General features: G+C 48.5%; 1 protein-coding gene across 5 annotated transcripts in view; it reads left to right on the top strand.

The window, feature by feature from the left end:
* ARL6 (ARF like GTPase 6) overlaps positions 1 to 27,577 on the top strand; it is a 2,156,307-nt gene that overhangs the window by 93,969 nt on the left and 2,034,761 nt on the right. The window lies entirely within an intron of this gene.

A 27,577-nucleotide genomic window follows, 5' to 3' on the forward strand; every position in this document is an offset into this window, starting at 1 on the left:
GTCAGGCTAGTTTGTTACGATCTAGTGAACAGTCACTTTTTGAAAGATTTTCTGAAGACTAGATAATTTTATCTGTGAAGTATCTTCTGTGCATGGAGTTGCACAGGTTGGTTGATGGGGGGGGGGGAGGGGGAAGGGGGAAAGGTAAGGTGGATCTGGTAGTCTGGGAATGCAGTTGGAATCCTCAAGTAACTGCACAGGTTCCATGCAGGCTCCCTGCACCTCACCACCAGCAGCCATCTTGGTCCCAGTTGCCCTGTGCTGCGTCTCCCCATCAGTTTTACTCCCTGACTCCCCAACCCTCATCCCTTCCCATCTCCTCCCAACAGAGTCCCTCAACCCATACTCCTCTCCTCAATCACCTGCACAACTCCTGTTCCCCAAGTTCTGGAAATTGTTATTCCCAATCATGGACACATGTTTGTAGTATGTTTTAAGGGAAGTATGCACTTATAAATGCACACCTGTGCTCCTTTAAAAAATGAAAATAAAAGTGTCTGCACACCTAATGGCAATCTGGGGTGTTTTGGTGATAGAATTACTGCCCTCTGCACAGTATTTAACACTGCACCCTGGCTTACCTGCTTCATGCTGGTGGGCCATTCATTACTAGTGCTGCACGCCTCCGGAAGTGGTAATCATCAAATGATAACTATAAGCAAGGGTTGTATTGTACACCTGAAGTTGCCAATTACCTACCTGCTGCAACACCATACCATACAGTCCTGACTTTCTTCCAACATCAAACTTATTTTATTTAAGTTGTGTTTATTAGGTTTTCCAGTTAACATAAAACAAACAGCCAACCACTCTCCCACCCCCCCCCCCCAACCCAACAATGTCCGTGAAGAGAAGAGGCAGTCCAGCCCACCTTTTGACCCAGGGTCCAGAGAGTCTATCCCAGGAAGTTCAGTATCCGCAGATTCTGCGGGCACCACTGAATTTTGTAGTCACCTTGCAGATGTACCAGAACCATCCCCCAGTCCCACCGGAAGGCCACATTTGCCTTCTGTATGTGACCAATTTTATTGCAAGAAATTTCTGTAGGCAGTTTGCCTTTCTTCCAGAACTGCACTAGGGCTAACCAGGCAGCAATCCATAGTAGCATGAATGCTTTCCTTTGCTCCATAGTCGGCAAGCAGTCCACCCCAAAAGCCACCTTCATCTGGTCAGTGACTACCCGCCAGTATGGTCGGATCACCGGGCAGTCCCACTAAATGTGCTACCTTGACCCCCTGTTTTGCATCCCCACCAGCATGCAGCAGACTTGTTAGGGAACATCCTGTGCAGCACCTGTGGCGTGTTATACCATTGCACCATGACTCTGTACCAAGCCTCTCAGAGCTATATGGAACAAGTTAACTTGGGTATGTTGCGCCAAACGCCCTTCCAATACACCCCAGCGATTTTGCCTCTCAGCATTGCTTCCAATTGGTCATATTGGGCCACTGTACGGCCTGGTACCTCTAACAGCTTTTAGAGAGAAGAGATTCAAATTATTTTTGATCCGCTGTAGGTAGATATACGTTTCTCAAAGGATGTAAGCGATCTAGTAGCCACCCCCCCCTGATAACCGGGTTAGCCAGCCAGTGTCGTAGTAACGTATAAACCCCCTTCGTCAATCCAGTGGTTTGTTTGCCTTGCTCAAAAGACATTGTCTGACCCCAGGAACATATATCCCAACTTTAGACTCCTGCCCTCTTCCACCACTGGAACGCACCCTGGGAAAACTCGATTCCCAAATAATGGGGTGAAGGGGGACGGTATGGTCGACAGTGCACCTTGCGCTACCAATGTGTCCCAGATGGTAACAACCGTGGAGATTATACGATTTATGCGCACATTGGGTGGCTGCTCAGCCACAAGGCTCCTTGCAGCCGCTGCTCTGTCCATGCATAACCATATTTTAGACATGTCCCCGGGGAGCAATTCCCATAACCCTCATTTGGGCAGCCTCATAGTATTTGTGTAGATTCGGTACCCGCAGCCCCCTTTCACTAATTTCAGCCATCAGGATTCTCATTGCGACTCTAGGGAGCTTGTTCCGCCAGATAAAGTCTGAGGTGAGTCTATTCAAGGACCTAAAGAAGGATTGAGGGAGAGGGATATGGAGTGCCTGAAAATAGTATAACAACCTGGGTGGAGTCACAATTTTAATCGAAGCCATTCGGCCAAGCCAGGAAATGGTAAGGTGGCTCCATCTTGCCCAAATCCGCCTTTATCTGCCTCAAGATGTCCGGGAAATTAGCTTTGTACAGGTGGTCTAATGTCTAGTCTCACCCCCCAAGTACTTAATTCCTCCCTTGACCCATCTAAACAGGTGGTTTTGAATGTATTTTTTGCTCCTCCTGCCCCAAGGATAGATTAAGTAACTCTGACTTTTGTTTGTTATTAACTCTTAATCCTGCCACCGCACCAAAATTCCAGCTCCTCCCACAATCCTACTAACATGGTCTCCGGCTGCATCCGTGTTAGCAGCATGTTGTCCGCGTATGCCATTATTCTATGCGTTTACCCGCTAAATCCTTGAACTGCCATTGCCAAACAAATTAAGCGTAAATTCGCAGTGATCGGCGACAGCCCTGCTTTGTACCCCTTGCCATTGAGATCTGCCGGAAGAGATGCACGTTAATGGAGAGCCTAATGAGGGAGGGGGGGGGCAATACTTTGCTTTTAATCAATTGCAAGAATTTTGTCTTGAACCCCTATGTGTGAGGGATCGAAAAAGGAACGACCATTTATCGCGATCAAAAGCTTCTCAACATCCAATGCCACCACAACCACCAGTGTTTGCATGTGAGTAGTCTTCTCCATTAGGTGGCAGACTCTGTATTATCAAAGGTTTGCCTCCCGGCGATAAATCCTGCCTGGTCCGGGGCCACCAATTTAGATAGTAGCTGGGTCAGTCTACTTGCCTGGATCTGGTGTATGTTAGGTAAGATTTTCACAGAACTGGTAAATTTTCCTGACCTGGGTCAACCCCAGAACTTTTTGCTTTACTAATGGGATATTTTTCCTTAATACCTCAGTGAGTGGGAACCTTTATCCACACTCACAGAATCTCTCTTTTTATGGGTAATTCTTTTGACTCTCTATAGTGGGTTTTTAAACTTATCCTCTTTAACAACTTACTGGCAATACGTGCCTGTTGTTTCTGGGTTGCCCTAGGGGCTCCCCTTTTAACTTTCCTTTGCTAACCTTGAGAGAACTACAGTTCCCAAGGGTAGAAAGGATCTTTGGATCCCTTTTACATTTTATTCTGTGAAGCCAGCACACCCACCTTATGTGGAGTACTGGGGAGATGCAATGTATCCCCTTCCACACTAAAACTGTAACAATTCTGTTACAGGGATAAGCTTACCTTCAATGGCTGGTGGCAGTGATAGCTTGTATTAATTTGGTGCACCTTTACTGCGGACTGTGTGCACAGCTGCAGTAAAGGCACCTAAGGGTGCTCATTTTAGCAAAATTGCCCCTGTCGTCTTTTTTCACCATTTTAGTGTTTCTTGTCGGTTCTTGTTCCTTCCCCTGACATCCAGGGAGGGAATTTTCCTTTGTGTGATTTATATCTTCGGTGGAAGTCCCCTGGACTGACTGCCCAGGCTCCAGTCCGTCTGTGAGGACAGGAAGCGAGGGAGGAGTCCAAAACTCCCCAGCCCTTTGTCTTACATCTTGCCTGAATGGAGACGCATCCCAGTGGGGGGGGGGGGGCTGGCTGTCCTGATTGGAGAACCAGACCGCCCCTTCTTGTAAAATGCGGGGAGAGAATGCAGAGGTTGTGCTGTAGTTCCTGTTAAATAATGCGAACCTGGGAGCTGAAGAGAAGTCGACCACTGGAACCAAAGAGGATGACAAAGGAAAAGCAGCGGAAACGATTTCTAGCGACCGGAGAGCTTGCTGTGTAACCGGAGCCCGATTTAGCCTTTCCTGGGGACTCTGAAAACGACGACCCCGAGTGAGCGCCTGGTGGGACCCACTAGACTCAAGATGACCTGCAATTTGAGCCATTCCACGCGTTGCTGCGACCTTGCGTTGCTGCAATACCCCAATACCCTGGGACCTCGAGCCACTGTGCAGTGCACAGTCTTCCAAATTCCAAATCTCGCTGAAACTTCATGGGCATCCTGGTGGATCTCCAGAGACACGAATCGAGTCTGAAAAGCCCCCTCAAAGGAGTGCTGGACCTTTGTAACGGCGATAATTCAACTGCGATTTTCTGTCTTCTGTGCTCCTTAAAAAGGTGCCAAATCCACAAAACTGCATTCAGCCGTGAGGAAAACCATGCCTACAGCCTTCATCGATCCCTGCTGCCAAGTTTTTTCTGAGGTCTTGTTTTCAGTCACCACCACAAGGAATCCACTGACCAGGTATTTGGCAGCAGACCCTGAAGTCCTCATACTGCAAAATCTTCTTCAATGCTGAGGTACTGTGTTGGCTTGGGTATGTACTTACCTTAAGCCTGTTGGGATTTCTGTGTAGCTGTGGGGTGTTTTCTGTAATAGGGAGGCCTCTCATCCAGTGCACCCAGTCCCACTTCTAGAATCCTGCTGGGGTGTCTTCTGTGAAGTCCCTGGACCCTCTTCTAACCCTAGAAGTAAAGTACTCACCTGTTTGCCCAGTTTTCCTAAGGAACTCTGACTTTTGTTACTAAAGAACCTATTCCGACACTGTTGGTTGGTCACTAGTCCTAGTGACCCCCCTTCTGCCACTGAGAACACTCATGCTCCATGAATAAGGGAAAGGTTTTTAAGGGATTGGAACTTTTGCCTAGAAAGGAAAATACGTTTTTAAAAGTTACTTACTTGTAAAAAGTTGGTTGGTAACTGTAACTTAAGAGTGAACAGTTACAAAAGTTCTCACTTACCTTGGATGTCTGATGCACTATTCTTAAAAGTATGGTTAACATCTCTTCTTCCTTAGAAACTGTTTTGCCAGTCTAATAGAAAGTAGATGTGAAGGTATATTACTCTCCTGTGGTTAGGTTGTGCCTCTTCCCAAAAGTAAAGTTTTGGTTTCACCAGATCATTCTTGCAGGGTAATTGTACAAGTGTCCTCCAACTGTTGGTATCAACAGGTTAGTCCTTTGAGGATAATTGTATGAGTGTCCGCCAACTGGGTCTTGCTTCCCCTGACTTGCTGTTAGCATGTCCAGAATAAGTCTGTATTAGGTTGTTGCCTACCTACAACCAATCCCCTATTCTCTTGGCCCCCTGTTGCTCCCAATCCCCCGGCCCATGCAGATGCTGCGGCCCCTTTTCTAAATTAGTGTGTCATTCGTTTCCTATATCCATCGCCTTGCTCGGGTCACAAATGAGTGGACCACTATCCATGCTGATTGTATGGGCTGTCATCCGTTTTCTGGGCCAGAGCGTTTCTGGCGAGGTCTCTTATGATCCGCCCCGGCTCCTTCTCTGGCCTGTCCCGGCCTTCCTCTGCTCTGCCGTCGTTTGCCCTGTTCGACCCCTGGTTACCCTTTTTTTTCCTTTCCAACGTCTGTAGCGGTGCCCATGCCTCTCTTGGTGTGGGCTTTTTTTGTTCCTTTGCGTCTGGCCTCAGCTTCCAGAAAATGTCCCACTGTGAACGAGACAGGGCGTCAGCGACATAGCTTACCTCGCTGGTGATGTGCCTGGCTCTTAAACATATATTATTCTTCAAAGTTTTCAATGTAATGGCCCTTAACAGCTAAAACACCAGCAGGCAAAATGCACTTCCTTTGTTCAGCACCTGTACCACTGCCATGTTGTCTGACCATACTGCCTCCTCTTTGTTACTCAAGTTGCCACTCCATGCACATGTTGACGCCCATATTGGAAACCACTCCAATAGCATGATGTTCCTGGTCCACTTGAGCTCCTGCCATGACTTTGGCCATTCCTTTGTGCACCACTCACTCCCCAAATTTGCGCCGAAACCACATGCCCCTGCTGTATCAGTAAACGGCGCTCTCCTTCACTCCTGGTTGACAGGCGTTCGCCAGATAACCAAGCCATTGAAATCCTTCAGAAATTCTTCCCAAACTGCCATGTCCTTCATGCCCTCTCCTATCCTGACTCTGTGATGCCCCTGAGTGACTGCCTTCCTCGCTAATGCTTAAATCACTCGATGATAGCCCATTTCCTGCTGTTGTGTTCTGTGCCACTACTTCCCTTATCCTTGGTGCCCCGAGGTATGCTAGGGCAGATGCTGCCCTGAACCATGCTGTTATGTATGAATCAATCAAATCATATTGTCTCAAGTGTAAATAATAGGCATAACCATTTCCCAAAGGTTAGGGGTCTCCTAGCGTCTGGCTGGTCCCCTTCTATCTGTGCCCACCATGTTAAATGTGTGATTTCTTTTTTTTGTTTTTTTTTTTATCTGTACCCTTTTGCTTTATCCTGTATATTCTCATTATATTATCTTGTAAATAACTGCAACTATTGCAATCTATGCCTAAAGTCCTAAAGTATACGTGTAACCTTTTGTAAATGTGCCCAGATACCTTCGGGTTTGGTGCGCCATATAAATCAATAAACAAACCAACAATAACTTTGAGTCATTCAGTAAAATTTAACATTGGGTTTTACTTTCCCCTTCCTTGTGAGATTAAAATAGTATATAGGTTTTACTTAACTTGAGTTAGCTGTGTGCCATCCAAAAATAAGTTACAAGAGTTACTGCTCATCTCTATGATGTATGATATTTTATTTGTATTGTGCTCATACACAAGTGTTTCAGAGCGCGACGAGGCAAAAGGGAGGGGAACAGGGGAGAACACAACAACGATCTTACTAGGCCCAGTGACATTGAGAACGCGCAAGTGCATGGGAAAGGGATAGGGGAGAACTGCATGAAACCTGGAGAGTGGAGATTGCGGACCAGAGGAGACACAGATAAATAACAATAAATAAAAACAAATGGAAAATAGAGGCAATAAACAGTGGTAGTGCAGCCAGCAAGTGCTGTGTTTACGGCAGCAGACTGGGTAAATCTGCTAAGTGCAGAAAAAGAACATGAGGGAGTGGGGGACTGTATGGGTACAGATACAGTCCTCAGTGCAAGGGGTGGCCAGGAGGCAGTGCAGGAGGGTGGCAGGGTGAGCAGGTACCTGGGCTCAGGGGACAGAGGGTGGCCTGGTGCACAGTGCCAAGAGAGCAGATCAGCAGGGGAGAGGGGGAACGAAGGCAGAGGAAAAGAGGAAGGTCTTGAGGTGCTTCTGGAACCAGAGATGGTTCTCCTCAAGTTTTAGAGTGGCAGGGAGGCTATTCCAGAGCTAGGCCCCAGCCGAAGACAGAGATCCTAACCCCAGCTCGTTTCTTTGAAAACCGATGGCCCATGAGGGAGTTAGAGGTAGAGAAGCGAAGGGCTCAAGAGGGGAGGTATGAGGCAGATGTCAGAGGAGTGTTTGACAGCAGAGCGAGAGTTGAGAGTGGCAAGATGAAGACGGTTGCCGGCCTTAAAAACCTTCCGGGGAGGGGTACAAAAATGAGTTCTGCCCTGCTGAGTTGTGGAGGTAGCCTGAAGAGGGGCAGAGGAGGGACGAGTGGGCAAGGTAGCCGAGGAATGAGAGGAGGTGACATCCGGAGATGAAAGGAAGTTGATGAGGCAAGGGGAACTGCCTATCGGAGAGGAGGAGATTGGCCTGAGGACCTTGGACCATGATGGTGCCGTTGAGGTAGACATTTAGGATGGCTCTGGAGGAGTCATGAGAAGCCATGAGGACTTCCCAGCAAGTGCCACCATTTATGGGAGTGGACAGAGACGGGACTGAGCACAGAGATATGGGAGGTCCATAGATCCGGCAAAGGAACGACAAAGAGGATGTCAGTGAGGGTATATCTGGAAGAGGCGCTGGTATAGGGATCAGCGATGGGGAGACTAGGGTTGGAGGCCAAGATATCCTTTTTAAATTTCTTCTTTCCAGACTTGGTGAGAAGAACAAGTTACTTACCAACTGTAAAATTCTTTCGATTGGATGTTCCTCCCATGTATTCCTCATCTTTAGATGTTCGTATCCAAGCTCTGCTGCTTTGAAACATTTTTTTTAAAAATTAAAAAAAACTTCACCAGAGGCCGCTGTGTTCGAGGCTGTGGAGTCGTAGTCCCTCAAGGGCCGCCGTCGAGGGTCAACGCCATCTGCTGTATAAAGGGCTCGAGCAGCGCCCGTTACCTCAGTTCTGTTTTTATGGTATTCACGGTTGCATCAGCTGATCAGGCTTTAAGTTCTCAGGCTCTTAAGGAAGTTCGAGTGCAATTGGTGTAAAGTGTACGAAGGAGTAGGTTGGGAGGGTTGATGAGTATGTGGGAGGAGCATCCAATCAAAAGAACGTTACAGTTGGCAAGTAATTTGTTCTTCCAATGGATTGTGTCCTTCAACGTATTCCTCACCTTTAGATAGGCTCCCAAAGCCGTAGGAATTTGGAGTAGGGAGTACCGGAAATTTCAATTATGGACTGAATGACGGACCACTTTTGTAAAGGGTCCTTCTTGATATGAAGTAGAGTCCAAGTAGTAATGCTTTACAAAGGTGTGCATTGCGACCAGGTGGCCGCCGCACAAATATCCTGCATCGGGACACCCCTTTGAAGAGCCGTGGAAGTTGCCATGCCTCTGGTTGAATGAGCCCTTAATCCATCTCAAGGCTCTTTTCCAGCCAATTTATAGCACTCTGTGATAGCTAGAATTATCCATCTGGATAGAGTTTGTTTAGACACTCCAAGGCCCAATTTGTGTCTAGTGTACCCAACAAATAGTTGGTCACATTATCGAAGATTTGCCAATCTGTCAATGTAAAAACTGAGAGCCCTTTTTGGGGTCCAGTCTATGCAACCTTTCCTCTTCCTTACTAGCATGAGGAGGATAAAAAGAAGTTGAGGCAATTTTTTGTGACAGATGGAAATCGGAAATGATTTTAGGCAAGAAAGATGGTTTGACTTTTAAAATAACTTTGTCCTATTGAAAATGTTTGAGGAGGCTTACAAGAAAAGTGCATGCAACTCACTTACCCTGCGGGCTGATGTTATAGCCACCAACAGAATTGTTTTAAGAGTGAGTAGTCTTAATGGGCAAGAATGTAAAGGTTCGAAAGGGGCACACATGAGAAATTTTAAGACTAAATTCAAATCCCAAATAGGCACCTGAAAAGGTGTTGGCGCGGGGGCACGGGGGGGGCGTACACATTTGTTAGTCCTTTCAAGAATTGAATTACTAAGGGCACTTTAAAATAGGACACCTCTTCCGAGGAACGCTTAAAGATAGATAACGCTGCTAGCTATCCTTTTGTAGTGCCAACTTGGAGCCCCAAATTGGCTAAGTGTAAGAGAAGAAAAAAGAAAGTACTGTTGGAGTATTACAAAGGAATGGATCCACATTCTTATCTCTGCACCAGTTACTGAACTTGTTCCAACGACACCAGTACAGGGATTTTGTTGCTGGCCTTCTGGCCAAAAGCAAAATCTCCATTACATCATCCGGGATGTCCGAATCCTTAATCTCAGCCTCTCAGAAACCATGCATGAAGGCTGAGTGTCTTGACCTCTGGATGGAGAACCCAACCTTCCTCTTGTGAGAGAAGATCCTTTCTTTGTGAAAGACGTATTGGAGGGCAGATGGACATAACCAGAAGATCCCCTCCTGGCCAATCCGAGGCAATTAGGATCATGGTTTTCCTGAACTTTCTCAACCTCCTGATCACTCAAGGAATCACAGGGACAGGAGGAAACGCGTAAGAGTGGAAATACCCAGTCCACTACAAACGAGTCCCCTAGAGCTCCTCTTGGGGTAATTCCCTTGAGCAGTACAGTTCGCACTTCGGTTGGCACCGGTCGCAAACAGATCCACTTGAGGGGTCCCCCAAAGGGAAAAGATCTCTTGAAGGACTTCCTGAGCTAGTTCCCATTCGTGGGAGACTGTGCGCTGCCTGCTCAGAGCGTCCGCCGCCGTGTTTAGCTCTACGGCTAGGTGAACTGCCGATAGAGAGATTCCTTCTTGCATTGCCCAGAACCAGAGCTGCATTGCCTCTCTGCACAGTGGGAGTGGTCCTATGCCTCTTCTTTTGTTGAGGTAGCACATGGCCACTGTGTCCGTCATTATTAGGACATTCTTTCCCTGTACAGAGGGCAGAAAGGCCTTCAGCGCGAGTCCGATTGCCCTCAGCTCCAAAAGGTTGATGTGTAGTTTGGACTCTGATGGAGACCAACGACCGCTGATTGTCAGATCGTTGGTGTGGGCTCCACACCCCGTGAGTGAGGCGTCCGTCACTACCGTTATCTCCGGCCATAGTTGCCAAAAAAGGTTCCCCCCTTGAGGATATTCTCCTTGCAAGCCCACCATAGGAGATCTTGAGCCACCTTGGTCAAGACTTGCAGAAGATCTGACATCCCCCCCGAAAACCAGGACCATGGAGTCCCGAGGGCCCATTGAAGGGATCTCATACTCCATCTGGCAACAGAAAAACGCTGGAAGCGATGAGGCCTAGCAACCTTAGAAAGTCGCACTTCGTTACCATCTGCAGAATGTGGTGAGCTCTCTCCTCGGGAGGCGAGGCTTTCCCTGAGGAAGTATCCAGGACTGCTCCGCTGAATTGGAGTCTTTGGCTTGGAATCATTTGTGACTTCTTGTAATTGAGGGAGAAGCCCAGACTGTGTAAGAAGTTGCAGGTCAAGGCCAGATATTCCTGGGCTTGTTCGGGTGAACTTGCCCCGATTAGCCAATAGTCCAGATAAGGGTAGACGTGAATCCTCCTTCTTCTGATACTCGCTGCCATCAGTTTGGTGAAAACCCTCGGGGCAGAGGTCAGTCCAAAAGGTAGAACCAGAAATTGATAATGAGAACCACCAATTGCGAACCTCAGGTACTTCCTGTGCTTGAGATGGATTGGCACATGAAAGAAAGCATCCTGAAGGTCCAATGAAACCAGCGAATCCTGAAGCTGAAGAGCCTGAAGGATCTGAGAAAGGGTCACAATCTTGAATTTGTCCTTTCTAAAGGAACTTGGTTCAAGTTAAGCCCAAGATGGGTCTCAATCCTCCGTCCTTTTTGGGGATGAGAAGATAAGGGGAGTACCAACCCTTGTCCCTCTCCGTTACAGGTACATGTTCTATTGCACCTTTCTCTAGCATGGTTAAAATTTCCTGCACAAGGAGCGTGTCTAGAATTTTTACAGAGTTGGCTACCGGTGGATGATATTGAGGTCTTTGATGAAAAGGAAGGCAGTGCAACCATGGTTCACTATCTCTAGTGCCCAGGCATCTGACGTAATGCCCCGCCATTCGTCCAGATACCGAGTGATTCTGCCTCCCACCGGGGTCTTGTGGGTGAAGACCTCAAAGTGGCTTTGCAGCGGCTGCAGCAGTGGCTGAGGAGATATTAGCCTCTGCTTTGGCTGATCTAGCATGTCTCCCTTTACCACCACAAAAGGGTTTTCTCTGTTGGCCTCTGGGACTGGCCTGCCCCCCTCCCTTTTCCAAAAGAGGAGTAGAAGCGAAAAGGGCGACTCTTCCAAGAAGATGAGCCTGCGTAAGTGTTGTTGAGGCTACCTTAAAGCGGCACTAAGTGATTTTGCTGCCGCTTTTGAGGTCTGCAGCTTCTCAAAGCTCACATCCGCCTTGCTGCCAAACAACCTCAAGCACTCAAAGGGCATATTAAGTAATCTAGACTGCGCATCTGGTGCAAAGCCAGATTTCCTTAGCCATGCAAACCTGCGTAGGACCGTGCTAGATGCCATGGACCTGCTTACACTATCCGCAGTGTCCAGTCCTGACTGAAGGCATTCCTCCATAGCCTCTTTACCATCTTTTACTATAGCGAGGAAACCATCCCGTTCCTCACAGTCCCACAGGGTATAAGTAAATCTTGCTAATGTACAAGTGACATTAGTCGATTTAAGGGCCATGCTGCCCGAAGAAAAAACCTGCGGGCCCAAGCATCAACTTTTTTATCATCCCTGTCTGGTGGTATTGATGGGTAAGCTGATTGCCTAGTGGAGGTTGCAGCTTGAACCACTAGAGTTTCAGGGGAGGGATGTTTAGATAAATATTCTGGATCACATAAAGATGGCCTGTATTTTGGTACAAGTTTCTTGTTTACTTCTGAAATAGAATCGGGAGTATTCCAATTTACAATCGCCCTCTTTTGAAGTGCTTTATGGAATGGAAGAACAGGATCTTTTAGAGGACCTTCACTCAGGTTGTCTGTCATGTCATCCTGGTCGAAATCTGGGGAAGCTGCCTTCCAACCCTTATTTAATGACCATTCCCATAAGATTCCTATAACTAGGATCAGCATGATCTGTAGGGTCTGGTCTTTCAAAATCCACTTCAGGTGAAGTGTCTAGGCCACTGGCATTTTGGAGACAGTCATAAAGATCCGTTATTTTGGAATTAGGGTCCACTAGCTCTTGAGGGACCTCTCTGGATCCAAACCTAACTCCAGCTGAAGTGACATCCTCTTCATGGGAGTGTTCTTCAAAAATGGGTGACATGATCTGAAAGATTCCTGTCTGGGTTGAGGATGGAAAGCTTTTTCAGGTAAAGAGGGTGGTATCGACTTGGGTATGGGTAATGACGTCGACTTGGGTATAGGAATCAAAGAATGCCTCGATGAAGGCGTCAAAGGCGTCGATAAAGAAGACGCTGGCTTCGATGTTGTCGAAGAAGGCTTTGATACAGCCAAAGGTGTCGGCGCCATTTTCGTCGACAGTTTCGACGACATGGTCGTCGCCTGTGTCGAGTCGAGTTTCGACTTCGATGCTGATGTTGATTCCGCTACCACCAATTTATGCACCAGAGGTTTTGACTTGGTACGAAGGGAACTTTGACACTCTCGCCTCTTTTTCAGCTCTCACGTGTTTAGATTTTGATTTCCCTCAGTCACTTTTAGAGTGGGTAGAGGCATGATCACCACGCAGCAACTTCGAGCGGGGGCTGGGCCACTTTCTCGAGTATTTTAAACATTTAAGCCCTAAAGGCCTCCCATTTTTCTGGGGAATCGTGCTTGGATGGGTAAGTTACACTCCTCTAAGAAGAGGAGGAAGAAGACCTGTGGCTTTTGACTTCTTAGTCGAAGGCGAGGAGGATTACCCAGAGCGACTCTTCGATCTCGACCCATGTCGAGATTTTAGACTAGATTCATCTGAATCTTTTTGTCTTTTAGAAGACTTGTAAGTTTCCTCCCCCACCGCCAGCTTACCTCTACGTTCCCTAAGAGCCTTATTGGACATGGCCCAGCAGGAACCGCACTCGTCAACCCGATGGTCTGGGCGGAGGCACCAGAGGCAATTCCAATGGGGGTCGGTTATTGACATTTTCCTACCACGCTTCTGACATTTTTTTAACCCTGTCTTGGGTGTGGTGGGAGTGGATGACGAGGACATCGTCGAGGAAAAATGTGATGCGCAGTGCGTAACACGAAGCAGTTGCGTCGGAAAAACAGAACTGAGTTAACGGGCGCTGCTTGAGCCCTTTATACAGCGGATGACGTCGCCACTGGATGGCGGCCCTCGAGGGACTATGACTCTGCGGCCTCGAACACAGCACCCTCTGGTGAAGAAAATGTTTTGAAGCAGCAGAGCTGGGATACGAATATCTAAAGATGAGGAATACGTGGGAGGACACAATCCATTCGAAGGGAAGGATAGTTGATAGGGAAGCAGTTAGAATAGATGGGAGAAACCGAGCGCCATGAGTGTGACGCGAGGAGGCAGAGGGAGGAGGAGTAAGCAAGAACAGCGGTACAGAACAGTCACTGGTTTAGCAGCTTACAATCAATGCCAAAGTTAAATGCAAAATACACCCAAGTATGACTTTCAAGTTAAATGCAAAATACAAGTTAAATGAGGGCCAGTAGTTAAGGAATTGATAGTGGGCGTCAGATGGTAAAGGTGAGTACAGAAGTGCTTCAAAAAAGAGATTCATAACAGGGAGAGCTGAGAGTAGCTGCAGGGAAAGGAAGCACAAGCTCATCAGGAAGGAGGGATATACCCCATGCAGAATGAGGTAAGGGAGTCATGGTAGTCCAGGTGTAGCAGTCTGAGGCAGCGTTGGGCTGTGGCAGTGACTCTCTTCCAGCGGCCTGTAAGCAGACAGGAAGCTGACAGGGGCCTTAGTAGAAGTGGCCCTTTGAACAACAGGCCGGCTCCCGCCTCCGATGCCACTGATAGGTAGATCAAAGAGGTAGCCAATGGACAGGTGACTAGGGCAGGCAACTTGGGCTGCAATAAAATCAGGCATCCATTTTAGCAGTTCAAACCCCCTAGGAATGGTAGAACAAAAAGCACACTGTTTGTTTCACTGATCTCAAAAGCACCTGTAATTTGAATATTACATCCTTCGGTTTTACTCAACTAGTAGAACTGTGTGTTATCACAAAAGTAGTTAGAGGTTTTACTGTACCTGGAATAAGTGTTCCACTATTCACAAAAGGTATATTGTCCAGTTGACTGATTATGTGATTTGTACTAAGTCGCTGTATAACTGGTAGGGTCTACTGCCCTTGCATTACTGAATGTAATTGTGAAAGTAACCATTGGTTTTTACTCCCCAAGAATAGGTGTGACCTATACTGAATGTGTATGAAAAGGTTTTGACTTTCCTAGAACTACTGTCAGGGGTTCCAAATAAGGTTCATACTTTGGTCTGTGTACCTTCAAGTATAGTGATGTTTTTTTATATTTGCGATTTCATATGTGTTAGTGCTTATTTACCCCTAGGTTTATCTGGCCCTACCTGTATTTAAATAAATCGTCTATTTTTACATACATGGTGTTTTTGTGTTTTTGTTTGGACCATTGGTATTACAATTTCATTTGTACTGATTCTACAGCCCTCAACCTGGCTGCTCTACCATGTACTCGGGTGGTGCAGCCTTAAACTAAAAGTGGAGTCTTGTACTGCCTCAGTTGAATGGTTTTACTAAGTCCTTGGACTTCAGAAAAACTCAACAGTGTACATTTTTGCTTCCATATTGATGAAAGCTACGGGTCTTTACGGTTTTGAGAATATAACCATTTTTGCCTCCTCAATAGATCTGGTGGTCCTCTGTCTCCCTAAAGGTATTGAACAGGCGTATCATCCATGGTAATCACTTTGGTGTAAATGCTTTATAAAGTAACACTGGCTAGCCATCCGGACACAGCGCCTTGTTGAGCGGGAGAGACTTGATAGCTTCTTCAACTCGACTATCCCCCTCCAGCTTCTCCCTCTGTTTGTTACAGCCGATGGAGCTGGACCATTTCCTGGTAAGGCCCCTGTGCTATCTTGTCTGGATAATCTAATGCTTAAAGTCTTTCATAGAATACTACTAGGGCCTCCACAATCACCTAATTCTCTGTCTCCACATTCGGAAACTACTTTAGTATGGTTTGGGCAGCCGTCCTTTCCCTGAGCTGTCGGGCCGACAAACAATCGTAGTTTTCCCCTACGTAGTATCGTTGCTTCGTATGCAGAAAGGATTGGTCCGCCTTTTAAGTGTGTAGCAAGTCAAGTTGGCCCTGAATATATTGCGATGCCCTATGTAGTAATTTAGACTGCTTCAGAACTGAAGCCTGCCTGTTCTCCTTTAGCTGATCCTCGAGGTAGTCTCTGTGCATGCCCACTGCTTCTCCCTCATGGCCTTAATCGCTATCAACTCCCCTCTTACTACTGACTTAAAGGAGTCCCACAGCGTCTTTTGACTGACATCCCCTAGACCATTTTCTTTGAAATATTTCTCTATTTTTCCTCCTGCTTTCTCCCTGAGAACCAGATCTTTTACAATCTCGCTGGGAAACCCCGAACCCCACAGCCTCCCTGTTGGGAAATATTTCTCTTTACTGCACCTTTCCTTCCATGTTAATGGACCCCTAAACTTTTAGCTTTTTATTTTTGATCCTAGCTTGACTTTTCCAGTGGAGCACAGGCTTCAGCTGTGCTCCTCTGGGCTCTTGCTAATCTTTTATGGGGAAACCGACACGTCCTTCAGACTGTCAGTCAAAGACTAAAACAGTTTCCCAGTACTATGTTGCCATTTTATGGTAACTTCTTATAAATGTGCCAAGTACCTTACAATACTGGACATAGAGGTTCTTTTGTTTTATGGTTCTAGATACCCTTTAAGGATTTTTTGGTGATTGTACAAGCGTGCCTAGGGCAAACCTTTGGCAGCAGTTTACTTTTAATAGTATTTTAACTTTTTAATGAACCATATCACATTTACCACGGTTGGCTCAAGACTGTGGCCAGTGCAGATAATGGTAGTGCCACGAAGTCTTTTGTTCTGTCCTTTGGCTATTGTGTCCCTTTGCCTTCCCACACGTCAAGCAGACGGGCTTTCCTTATTTGGGCATGCAGCCTCCCATGAAAACCGCAACTTTCGTGGGCTCCTGCATGTCGCGTGCGCTAGTGCCCAGGAAGATGATTGGGACTGTCTGGTCCCAATCTACACTACTCGTACCGGTATGTCTGGTATGCCTTAATGACTGGGACCACTGTGGGCCATGACTGACCCACGCCTGCCGTGCATGCAAAAGAGCAGATCTTCCATTGGCTATCCCAGATTTGAGCATGAAACTAATCTTGGATAAGAGAAGGGGCTCTGCATCCATTCCAGGTCGATCAACTGAAGTTCACACCGACCTACAGAAGGATCCAAGTATCCTGACATGAGAAAGCAGACCCGTCGAAATGCCAGAGACGTCACCCTGAGCCCACTGTTGCCCTGGCGGACCCCTGTTTTAGCATCAATCATAGAACTGTAAAGGCGCTTCTACCCTTTGGAGTAGTGGGAACAACTACTCTCTGCACCTCCTGATTACCGTCCAAAAGAGCCTCATTGGAAATGTATCTGGGTCATGCAGTGAACTGACTAGCGTGAACCCGGGATATCGCATAGGAGCGCAGCCATCCTGAGTTGACACTCGAGAATTGCTAGCTTGTGGGTCCTGGGCCCTTTCCCGCCCAATTTCATAGTCCTAGCTCTTCTGGGTCATGATTTAAGAATGTGCCACGCCGCAGGCATTTGCGATCCCTGCGTCGCCCTGTTGTGGTGACGGTCGTTGTAGGAGCCTTGCCTGCCTGCCCCCCCTGTGCCCTGAGATGAGCTGCACTGGATCGGTCCTCTTCATCGTGAGCTGACAAAAGGCTACTGACCCACCACGGACAATTGTCCCGACCCGCAGCTGCTGAGAGGCAGAGCAACGTGCAACCGCAGGGGTTGAACCTACAAGTGACCTGGGCTAGACGGGCAAAGTTTCGAGGGTCGGTGATTACTTGCATCACTTACCGGTGGCCCCCTGGCACAGCCATTGTTTTTACGCACGAGAATCCCTAAAAAGTTATTCACCGTAGATGGGTTAGCCTGTGCTCCCTAGCTATTCCCAAAACTTGAAAGTCGCTCTAACTGCAAGGGTAGACCCTCCTCGAATAGTGGGACACTGTTCTTCTTCACCTCAAGCCCCTTCCTGAACTGCTACAGCTCCCTGAAGAGGACCCGCTTTCTCTCATTACGCACAAACGTGTGTTTTCAACACACTACTGTACTTTTGAGCACAAGACTCCCCCTCTTCCCCCCCCCCCTTTCGTAGGGCTGGACTACTTAAGTTGGGGATCTTTTCTGAAGAACTGCCTAATGCTATATTTGTGTTAGCCTACCCTTCTGTTACAGGTTGTGGCTGTGTTTTCCCCTTTACCACATTCGGCGAAACGTAAATGTATATATGTTAAATAGGGAAAGGCGTGTGTGGTATATTACTGTTTATTCATGTTCAATTATTAAGGGTGGTAATAAATGTATATGTATTTTTGATATACACTTGTCTAAGCGTATTCTATGGAGTTTCACTGTGTGTGCTCATTGTGGGCTTCCAATCACTCTCACCCCTCCTGAGACTTAGTCTTGACCGCCTGCCAAGCTACTGTAGATTGGTCTGGTTTGTCCAGAAGGTTCCCCAGCTCCACTAAACTAGGGTGGCCTCCTAAACTTGTGCCCACCAGATCAGAGTTTAGAAATCCATCTTAACACTCCCCCCATTCTTGTGGGCACACAGCATCATTGTCAGGGGTGCATGGTCAGATAGAGACCTAGAACCCATTTCCAAGTCTACCAACCTCCCCATAAGCCTAGGGGTCACCTAGACATAATCTGTCCTAGACATAGTTCGATGTACATGCGAGAAATAGGTGTACCCTTTCTCATCACCATTCAGTGGCCTGCAGGCATCCCTGAGAGCCAGCCTATTGCTCATCTTTCAAAGCCTTAGATGGGCCTGGTGCGTGCTGTTGCCCTCCATAACTCCTATCCACCTGGTGTACCCATGGTAGATTACTCTAGTGTAGTGTCACAACCGCCCCACAGCTTAATCCCATCTCCTAATGTGTCTTTTGTAATAGCATAAGATCCACCTTTTCTGTTTTAAGTCATCTCTATTTTCTTTCCTTTTGATAGGGGTGATCAACTTTGTTCTAAGCTTGAAAATCGACCCCAGTCTGCTGTTCACCTTCCACTAGACTGATGGCCATTGACAGATTTGTGCCCCCCCCCTCCTCTGACGTGACCCCCCCTACCCCCAGCCTCCCAGGTTAGATCACTATTCCATCGAACCCCAGGGAATACTTCTCCCCAGACGTAACCCAGTTGAGCACCGGAGATATCCTAACATGTGGGCATCTCGTACCACCCGCCCTGATGCTAAGAGTGCCCTCTGTACCACTCTGCTAAAGATACCGACCCCCCCCCCCGTTCCCCTCTCTCCCCCGGGTCTCCAAGCAGCAGCAACCACTTCATGGAACCCCCCCCCCCATCGCCAATGCTGCCACATTCCAGGGCCCCCCCCACTCAACACCCCCTCCCACCGACTGGAGTAGAATACCCTATTGTGTCATGTGCACCTTACAGCCAGTCCAGACCACTTAGTTGGCCGCCCCTCCGGCAGATGACCGAGGCCACACCCTCGCTGTCCTTGCCTTTCCTCACTACAAGTTCCCACTCCCATCCCCTTCTGCTTCTCTCGGTAGGTTTCCAGGATGACTTCGGTCCTGTACCGTTGTTGTCAAGCTGCAGAATTCATTTTTTTCTTTTTTCTTTAATAATGCGCTTAATGCCAGCAAGTAGTTTCTAAGCATGGGATCGGGATTTGAACCTGTGTTGCACCGCATTGCCCCACTTCCAAGACACATTCATTTCCCTCTCCTCCACCGTTATGATCCACCTTTGCCTGCCCTCCCACAAGAACAACAGGCCAAAAGGGAACGTCCATTGATACCTGAAAGCGGTTTGTGTCAAGAATTTAGTGACGGGCCCCCTCGCTGTCTGTTAGGACTGATTTTTCTATATTCTGGACTGGTGGTCAGATGCATAGAAGCCAACATAGTATTGTGACAAGGACAACTCTGTGAGCTGTAGCCAAACCAGTTCAAGGTAGCAAGGTGAGTAGTCTAGTCTAAGCTAGGCTAAAGTCTATGCTAAAGGTGGTGAGCTTGTAAGGGGTTCACAATGAGCGCACACAGTGAAACTGTCAATGAACACACTTGGACAAATGGGTATTAAAATACTTCTTTACTTATGGCCATATAACACAGTGAAAAATGACTATTAACAGATAATATCACACATAACTAATAGATGCATATAAACAATCATTGGAGTAGGGCAAATACATATCAAACCCGTGAAAATAAGGTACAGATTAGTATACACACTACAGGTCCACAGAGATTCAACCCTAGCTTCAGAGGTCCATCCCGAAGATGTATTGGGCCATTTCAGCAAAGTTCCTTACAGTTTTGTGAAACTGGGTAAAATGAGGGTGGGATATCTGGGGTCCAATGATCAGTTCCAAGGGCTAGGGGACAAGTTAATCTAACTAAAAAATATGTCCGCAACTTTCAGAGTGCTTGTGTGAACAAGCAATGGCAAAGCCAAACTAATACAAAAGTTATCAAAACCTTTAAGAGGGAGTTGGAGGTTCAGGTAAGTATCGCTACAACTCGCCCCCTATACTCTGATTCTTCATAGGACTTGGCAGGTCTGCTGAAGAGGTTTCAAGGTGGCTTTTCCCGCCATTAGCCTCAGCCCTTGATCCCCAGGGGCTGCAGGTTCAAGCACTCCTTCGGTTGCCGACTAATGCTGGCTCACGGTCTTCAAGTTGAGAAATGCAAAAGAACTCGATGCAGGACCCCTCTCAGGACAGGACTGGATGCAGGTAAGCAGTTTCAGACAACGCCCACCGATGCACGGCAACGCAGAGGATTCCCTCGACGTAGTCGGACCTTGCCTCCTGTCTCGGGTCCCCTTGATGCTAGGACCATGGAATTTCGCAGAGGTAAGTCTTGTTGCACAAGCTGAAGATTCCCCCCCTGCCCCCCCACCACCTCCTAGTTCCAGGTCTCAACTCAGAGTGGTTGTTAAGACGGATTTCTGAACTCTGTCCTGGAGGGGCAGAGGTTCAGAAGGCCAGCCTAGTTTCTTGGAACAGGGTAACCTCTGGACAAGCCAGACCAATCAAGGTAGCGATCGCGGCGGTCAAGACTAGGTCTCAAGAGGGGTGAGGGTGACTGAAAGCCCGCAATGAGCACACAAAGCAAGGACACTTACAACTTACTCCAAGCAGGTGTTATATTAAAAATATATACACATTTATTACAAGGCCTTTGTAACATTGACCGTAGCGAGAAATCACAATAAACTCAAGTAAACCAACACATACCAAACCAATACAATATATATACAAATACAAACGAGTCTAACGAGTTAGACGCACGAAATGTGTAGACCACCTAGATGGGGAGGAAGACAGGCAGTGCGAATAATAATTAGACCCAGTCCGCCTTCAGAGGCACCTAACTTAAAGGAAGTCCAAGCCCTACGAAGAGTGGAGCCTTGTGCTCAAAAGTACCTGCACACACTGGTGCCAACGGGCAAAAAGGGGAGTCTCTTCGACGGAATCAGGCAGTTTTAGTTCGGTGAACAAATGGAGATGAACAGAGCTCCGCGACTCAAGCGCAGCCTCCACTGTGGGCAGAAGCAGAGCGCGAGTACGGAAACGCGTGCTGTTAGACACAGCGGGGAAAAGCTATGGGCTCCTGCAGGAGGGCGACCAGTTCCTAGCGATGCTACTCACCGGTCCCCGATGCAAGCAGACCCAGGCTTCTCCGCGTCAGTTTCAGTGCTGGCAGGTTCAGATGGGAGCAGGGGGTGTCTCGTCGTCGTGTAGATTCCGCAGCAGCAGAAGTTGAGTTGAGGACGTCCCAAACGCAGTGAACCCGCACAGTTTGTTACCACAGCAGGGCAACGGAGCGGCCGTGTGTATTTCAGCCAAATGTACACTACTCTCTTCAGACCTGGGAATGCCAAGTGTACGAATCGTGTGAGAGTGACAAGGACTCGTAATACAACACAACCTGACGGCTGTTACAGAGCAAGACTCCTGGGTAGGCTGGTCAGTCTGCTGGATGGCCCAGAGACACTTCCGAAGGCTTACGTGCAGGAGATGGTGAAGATGCCGAGAGTAGTTGTTCCCACTATTCCAAGGGTCGAAGTACCAGTACAGGCCTTCTCATTCGATCAGAGATAGAAAGGGTTTCACAAAGCAACAGCAGTGCAGAGGAGCAGTCCTTCAGCGGGTCACCAGCGATACCTCGGTTCAGCCTCGTGGTTGCAGGATACTTGGCTCCTGTATTCCTTTGTTCGTGAGAACTCAGGAGATCGACATGGTAGTGGTGTTTCCAGCCCCCTCTTATCCACGGTTCCCTTCCCGCCAAAATGGAGGGGGACCCAATCGGAGATCTGCTCACAAAACACTTGCACCATACGTGGACCTATCGCGGACCACGGAGGTCCCAGGCATTCACACCACCCTAGACTCTCTGGCACCCAGGATGTGTATTGGGAGCAGACATCCCAGCCCACATCCTGGAGGCGCACACAAGGCCTGTAGAAGCCCGCGAAAGCATCCGTGTTTCGTGGGAAAGTACATGCCCAAATAAGGAAGGCCCCGGGTCGACTCCACCTGGGTAAGGTGAAGGGGGCAAGACGGTCAGCGGACAGGACAAAGAGTCTCGTGGTCTGGCCATTTTGGGAGCCAGGCCACCATTTTGGTCTAAGCGCGAGAAATGCGCTTAAAATGCCAAAAGGAGCTCAAAAACACAAGAAACGATCTCTGCCACGAATCCCGTCCGTGATTCACTTGCACCGTTCATTTACAATCCAAAGAGAGTATCTAGGGCCTGTAGAAGACTAGAGACCCAAGAGAGCAGTAACTTAGCTTACAGTGCCCTCTTGTGCCATGTTGCGCGAAAGCTGCAACATGATAAAAGAACTACGGAAAACAACGTTTCCCGGTACTGACTGTCTTAAGGGCATGTCAGTTTCCCCGTAAGAATGGAGCGAAAGCCCAGAGGAGTGCTGCAGAAGGCTGCACTTCTCTGGCAAAGTCTAGATCATGGTGAAAACAGCAAAAAGTTTAGGGGTTGCCACATGGAAGGAAAATTACCCACAATTAAGAAATCTTTCCTAACAGTGGTGACGTCTGCAGCACTGTAGTGCAAACTCAGAGCGGATCAGCCACTGGGTGGTCCAGGGGTACTTCCGAAGGCTCTTCTTCGTAGAACTCCGAGCTGATGTTGAGAATGGATGTTCCCTCCACGGACTGCTGGCGATCTTCCACAAGACGAGGCTCTACCGGGACAGCAGCAGAAGTTGATCACCAGGCCTTCTTCCTATGGGTCTCTGGTCTAGCAGCCTGACAGGATTCTTGGCTCCTCCGATTTCTTTCAGGATCTCTCTAGAGTGGTTGCAGGGGCCTTTTACTCCCACTAGCTAATGACAGATCTGGCCCACACACACCCCAGCACTGGCCCAATCGGGACCACTGGCAGCAAAAATCATGCATACCACTCAGACACACTGAAACCAGTTTGTAGATTGGGACCAGGAAGTCCCAACCCACGTCCTGGTAGTAAATACCCATAGCCCTCAAGTAGCCCGCCAAAAGCCTCTGCTAACCCAGGCACTGGAAGTCCATATAAGGATTTTCCTGGCCTCACAGGCTAGGAAGAGGGGTTAAAGACAAGATGGCCAAAGGACAAGCAAAAAACCTTGGGGCATAGCCATGATTGATCACTAACCAGAGTTGTGCGGTAAGGCTAAAACGAAGTATACCAACAAATAGCAAAAAGTAACTGCCGCCACCAGCTTGTTCCATTAGCACACCTAGAGTAACCAAAAATCCTCAGAGTTAGTCTAGGGCAAAACAAAATTGTACTCCATTGTACAATGAAAAAGTCACCAAAGTGATAAGTTACTAAAAGTAGTGACAAAACCAAGGGAAACCATGTTTCCCTGTACTGACGGCCGGAAGGACATGTCAGTTCCCCTACAACAAATGAGCAACAGCCAGTGTAGTAAAACTTAAGGCTTCATTGCACTGCAAAAAGAGCAGGTCCAGAATTAAAAATAAAAGCAAAATGTTTGGGGGTCCATAGAAATGGAACGAAAGATGCTGTAAAGAGATCTTTCCTAAAGCTCTCCTCTTTTGCAGAGTGGATTGTGCGAAGTCCCGATATAAGGTGATCTGGATAGGGGCGCCCGGGCTTGTACTCTGGGAAGTGCCCCAGGTGAGACGCGGTACTATACCGGAGAAGGGGACTAGGAGGATGAGGTCCCTGAGGCTTTTATAGGCTGTAGTAAATCGACCTCCCTTCCACCCGATAAACTTCCCTTTTGAGAATCCACCATCCCCTCCACCTCTGCTAGAGCTATTACACCCCCGTTGTATTCAGAAACCATCTTTCTCAGAATCCTTGCTTTCCTGCTCCCTATCCAAATGCTCCTTATAATTCTCCCTCACATCCTTCTAATCATTTGCCGAAATCCCAATCTACTAGGACAGAGTGCTACCAATCCCCTTTGTTCTGTTCTACATCCCGGTCGTTCTCCTCCATTTCGCAAACCTTCCCCATCATCACGTTAGACAATCTGACAATACCCTTTTTCCATCCTACTCCATAGGACACTCAGGAACTCTACCACCCTCCTTTTCCGCCTGAACATTTCCTCACATTGTGACAGACAACAGACTTGTAATGTTAAATCGGTGAACCTGACATGTCCCAACCCGACGATCAGGCAATTGACTCAAATCACACACACCTGACGGCCCTTCCTTTTCCCCATAGGGATTAAAGGTAGACCGGAAGAGCGCAGTACGATCAAGGCAAATACAGCAGACAGCATGACTAGACAGCTACCACGCAGCAGTCCAAACGAAGTTGAAAGGCGGCATGAATTGTGAGGTTGGTGAGGAGAGAAATTACCTTGCACCTTTCGTCCCAGGCCCACGGAACCTTCGTAGAGGAAAGCTTAAGACTGTAAACAATAGCACAAGTGTCCTGTAGCAAATGTCAACGGTACACGGGACAAGTTTATGCCGATGAGCAGGAGCAAGGGAAGCTACAGCGCCCGTGGTACTAGCCTTGACTCCAGAGAAACCAAAAGCCAAGTGGTTAATCACAGCCGGTGAGTCGAGGGCAGAATCGATGAGAACTGGGCTGTGTTGAGTGACAATCGCAGGAGTGGCAAGCTCTGAAACAAAGCTATTAAACTTTGAATGAACTGTTAAGTGTGAAGGGGAGACCAGCTGCAGAGGGAACGTGTGGTGGGTAGTAACTCGAGAGACTATGGTCAAGCCCCATATGAGAAATTACAAGTGCCAGAAGGCTGTAGGAAGGCCTGCGAAAGTGGTCATACAGAGTGTAATGCAAAATCACTGTGCAATCGCAAGACTTTGATCTACAAGCACCATGAGAAACCAAGGGAATGGAATCCTGTTAGTCAAGAGGGGTCTGAGCCTGTCCGAGGGAGATCCAGGGGTGAAGCCATCACCCAAAGTTTTTTGATAAAGGAACTGTGATGAGTAGAATTTAAACCAGTAGAACGTTTTGAAAAGGCAATAGCGAACCAGCAGGAGGGATGCCGAAGAAGAGGGACAAAGTCTAAACGTCCTGAGAAACAGAGTGCTAAAGTGAAACCAGAAAATGGGGATCCACTCAACTGTTTGACAAAGACATTAAGAAACTAAGAACGGGGGGGCGTGGCCAGCGGGGAGGCGATGTAGACGTGCGCCTCCATCGCTCCCGTGGCCGTCCGTGAATATCCTGATCAATCAGCCTGAATCCGATGTTTTTGCAGCACCAAAAGACCACTGCTGATATTGCACGCCCGATCACAATTGCAGCTGAAAAATCGCTCAGAACCTTGGACGCAATCCTGCATAAACGGCCTTCGGAAAATCGTTACAGAGCCCAAAGTAGTGAAACCAAGATGGCCGCCCGCCGGGCCCTGCCCCAACGTGCCTGATACAGAGGAGACCGATGCGGCGGACAGCCCTGAGTGAGGCCGTGCCGGGGGACCGGTGGTGATGACATACAACTCATCCGGGGCCGCGTCGCCGGAGCGGTGCGCCCTGGTGGTCCGCTGGGGATCCCCGGCGGGGGAGGAACGTGAACATGGTAACACGCTGCTGCCAAAAGTGTGCGACCCCCCCCCTCTCGTCCCATCCCGGCTCTGCACTGGAAGCGACATCACACCGTCGCCCCCTTACTGGGTGGACTACGTGCCTCGGGGCCGTAGCGCTTTGGGGCTGTCATACAGGAGAAGTGCGGATTGGCGATCCTCGAACGCAGCCTCACCTCTCGCGGAGGGACCCGCCGCACATCATAGTGCCAACAGCCGAGCCAGCCGGAAACACTCTGGCCCACTGGTGCCTCGACGAGCAGACGCCCCCTGAACGGGTGAGCGGTTGCCCCCCCTGATCCCAACAATTGTACTGTGGAGTGCCTGACAGTGCGCCGCTCCATTGGCCCTCAGAACACGACACTACTGAAGGGAACTCTCAGAACCCCACGAGAAGCTGCACAATGGATCGATGTTAAATCCCACCCCGGGCGGACAAGGAGAGGCCCGAGACGAGTGTATAAACTGATTGCAACTGTAGAGAACATGTGGAAAGAAGGAGCTGACGGCCCCCTCGCCAAGAAATTCACGACCCTGGTAAGGCATTACACCCTGGAACACCCGCTGTGAATCTCCCTGGACGACGGCCCGCACTCTCCGGATACCGTGACCCGGGAAAGAGCCCTAAAAGCCTCTACAAAAGTCAGACAGCCCGAACGTTGTTACAGGAACTGTTGAGATACCCGCTCCTAGCACCTGGCAGCCTGACCAGGGGGAAACGCTTCCCCCACCACCACCCAGTGCCATCAATCCATCCAAAAAAACAACTGAGGCCCACGACGCCACGGCGGAAAAGTGCTTGCCCCCGAAACTGGCAGAACCAGCAACCATCATGGGCAAAGATAAACCTAAAAAAATTGCTGTACAACACAAAATGGATCAATACACCACGCCAAGCACACAAAACCAAGAGGAGCCTGAACCGACCACAGATGCCCCCAACCCAGAAGCCACAATATCGCTGAAAGATGCCACGGCGGCGATAGCCGACTCACGTGCCTCTATGGAGCAAAAAATAGACGGTATAAGCATGGACGTGTCGCTCCTCTGCCACGACTTACAAAAGCTGACATCTCGCACAGGGGAAGCGGAACAACGCATCTGCAACACCGAGGATGAAATGTGCACCCTACAACACCAACTGGCCAGCGTCAAAACGGAGCTTAAAACACTGACCAACCGAGTGGACGATAGTGAGGGCAGATCAAAGCGCAACAACGTCAGGATTCTTGGCCTGCCCGAAAACACAGAAGGGGCAAACATGGAAACCTTCCTTGAACAGTGGTTCACGGACATGTTTGATGCCGACGCGTTCTCTAAATTATTCTCGATTTTAAAAGGGCACACTGCATCCCCTCCGGGAAACCAATTCCGGGTGCACCTCCCTGCGCCGTAATTGCCAAGTAACTCAATTACAGAGATTGTGACGCGTTACTCCGGAGAGCCAGAGCCAAGGGCACACTGACATACAACGGCGCAAAAATAGCTTTTTTTCCAGACTACACAAGGGAAGTCCAAAAGGCCAGGCAATCCTTCGATCAGTTAAAGAAACAACTACAAACCCTGAACGTCAAATATGGCCTCTTGTTCCCAGCACAGTTCAAAATATATTACAAAGAGACGACAGTTCACTTCGATCCGAAACAGGCCCGGAATTGGGCAGAGCAACACATTGAAGGGGACTGGAACACCCCGAGCAACAATAGGCGGAGGAACTCCCGGGACCGGAACCCACAGCCACCACAACAACCACCCGAAGACCCCCATGATGAGGGAATGGGGTGACCATGGATAGCATCTACCGAACAATGACAGTGTGACAGCATACACACATCAAGATTGGAGCACTAGGACGGCCGCGGCAAAGGTGGGCCACCCCAAAGATAGTTAATTGTTTGATCGCTGGCCACTAGGACCAGCCTGGGTTGTTGTGTGAAGTTTAGGCGACAGGTACTTCTAGTTTGGAGGAGTATGGGGAGGGGGATGGGACAGTTTATTGTTATTATGTACACCACCACCACAAGGGTCCTGGAGAGTACACTTATACACCATGAGAAGGTCCCACACACCACAGAACCAACACCACTACATCCACGCGCAATGTGTGACAGTGCAC

The sequence above is a fragment of the Ambystoma mexicanum genome, chromosome 8 (genome assembly GCF_040938575.1).
Source record: "Ambystoma mexicanum isolate Mex_15411 chromosome 8, UKY_AmexF1_1, whole genome shotgun sequence".
Classification (NCBI taxonomy): domain Eukaryota; kingdom Metazoa; phylum Chordata; class Amphibia; order Caudata; family Ambystomatidae; genus Ambystoma; species Ambystoma mexicanum.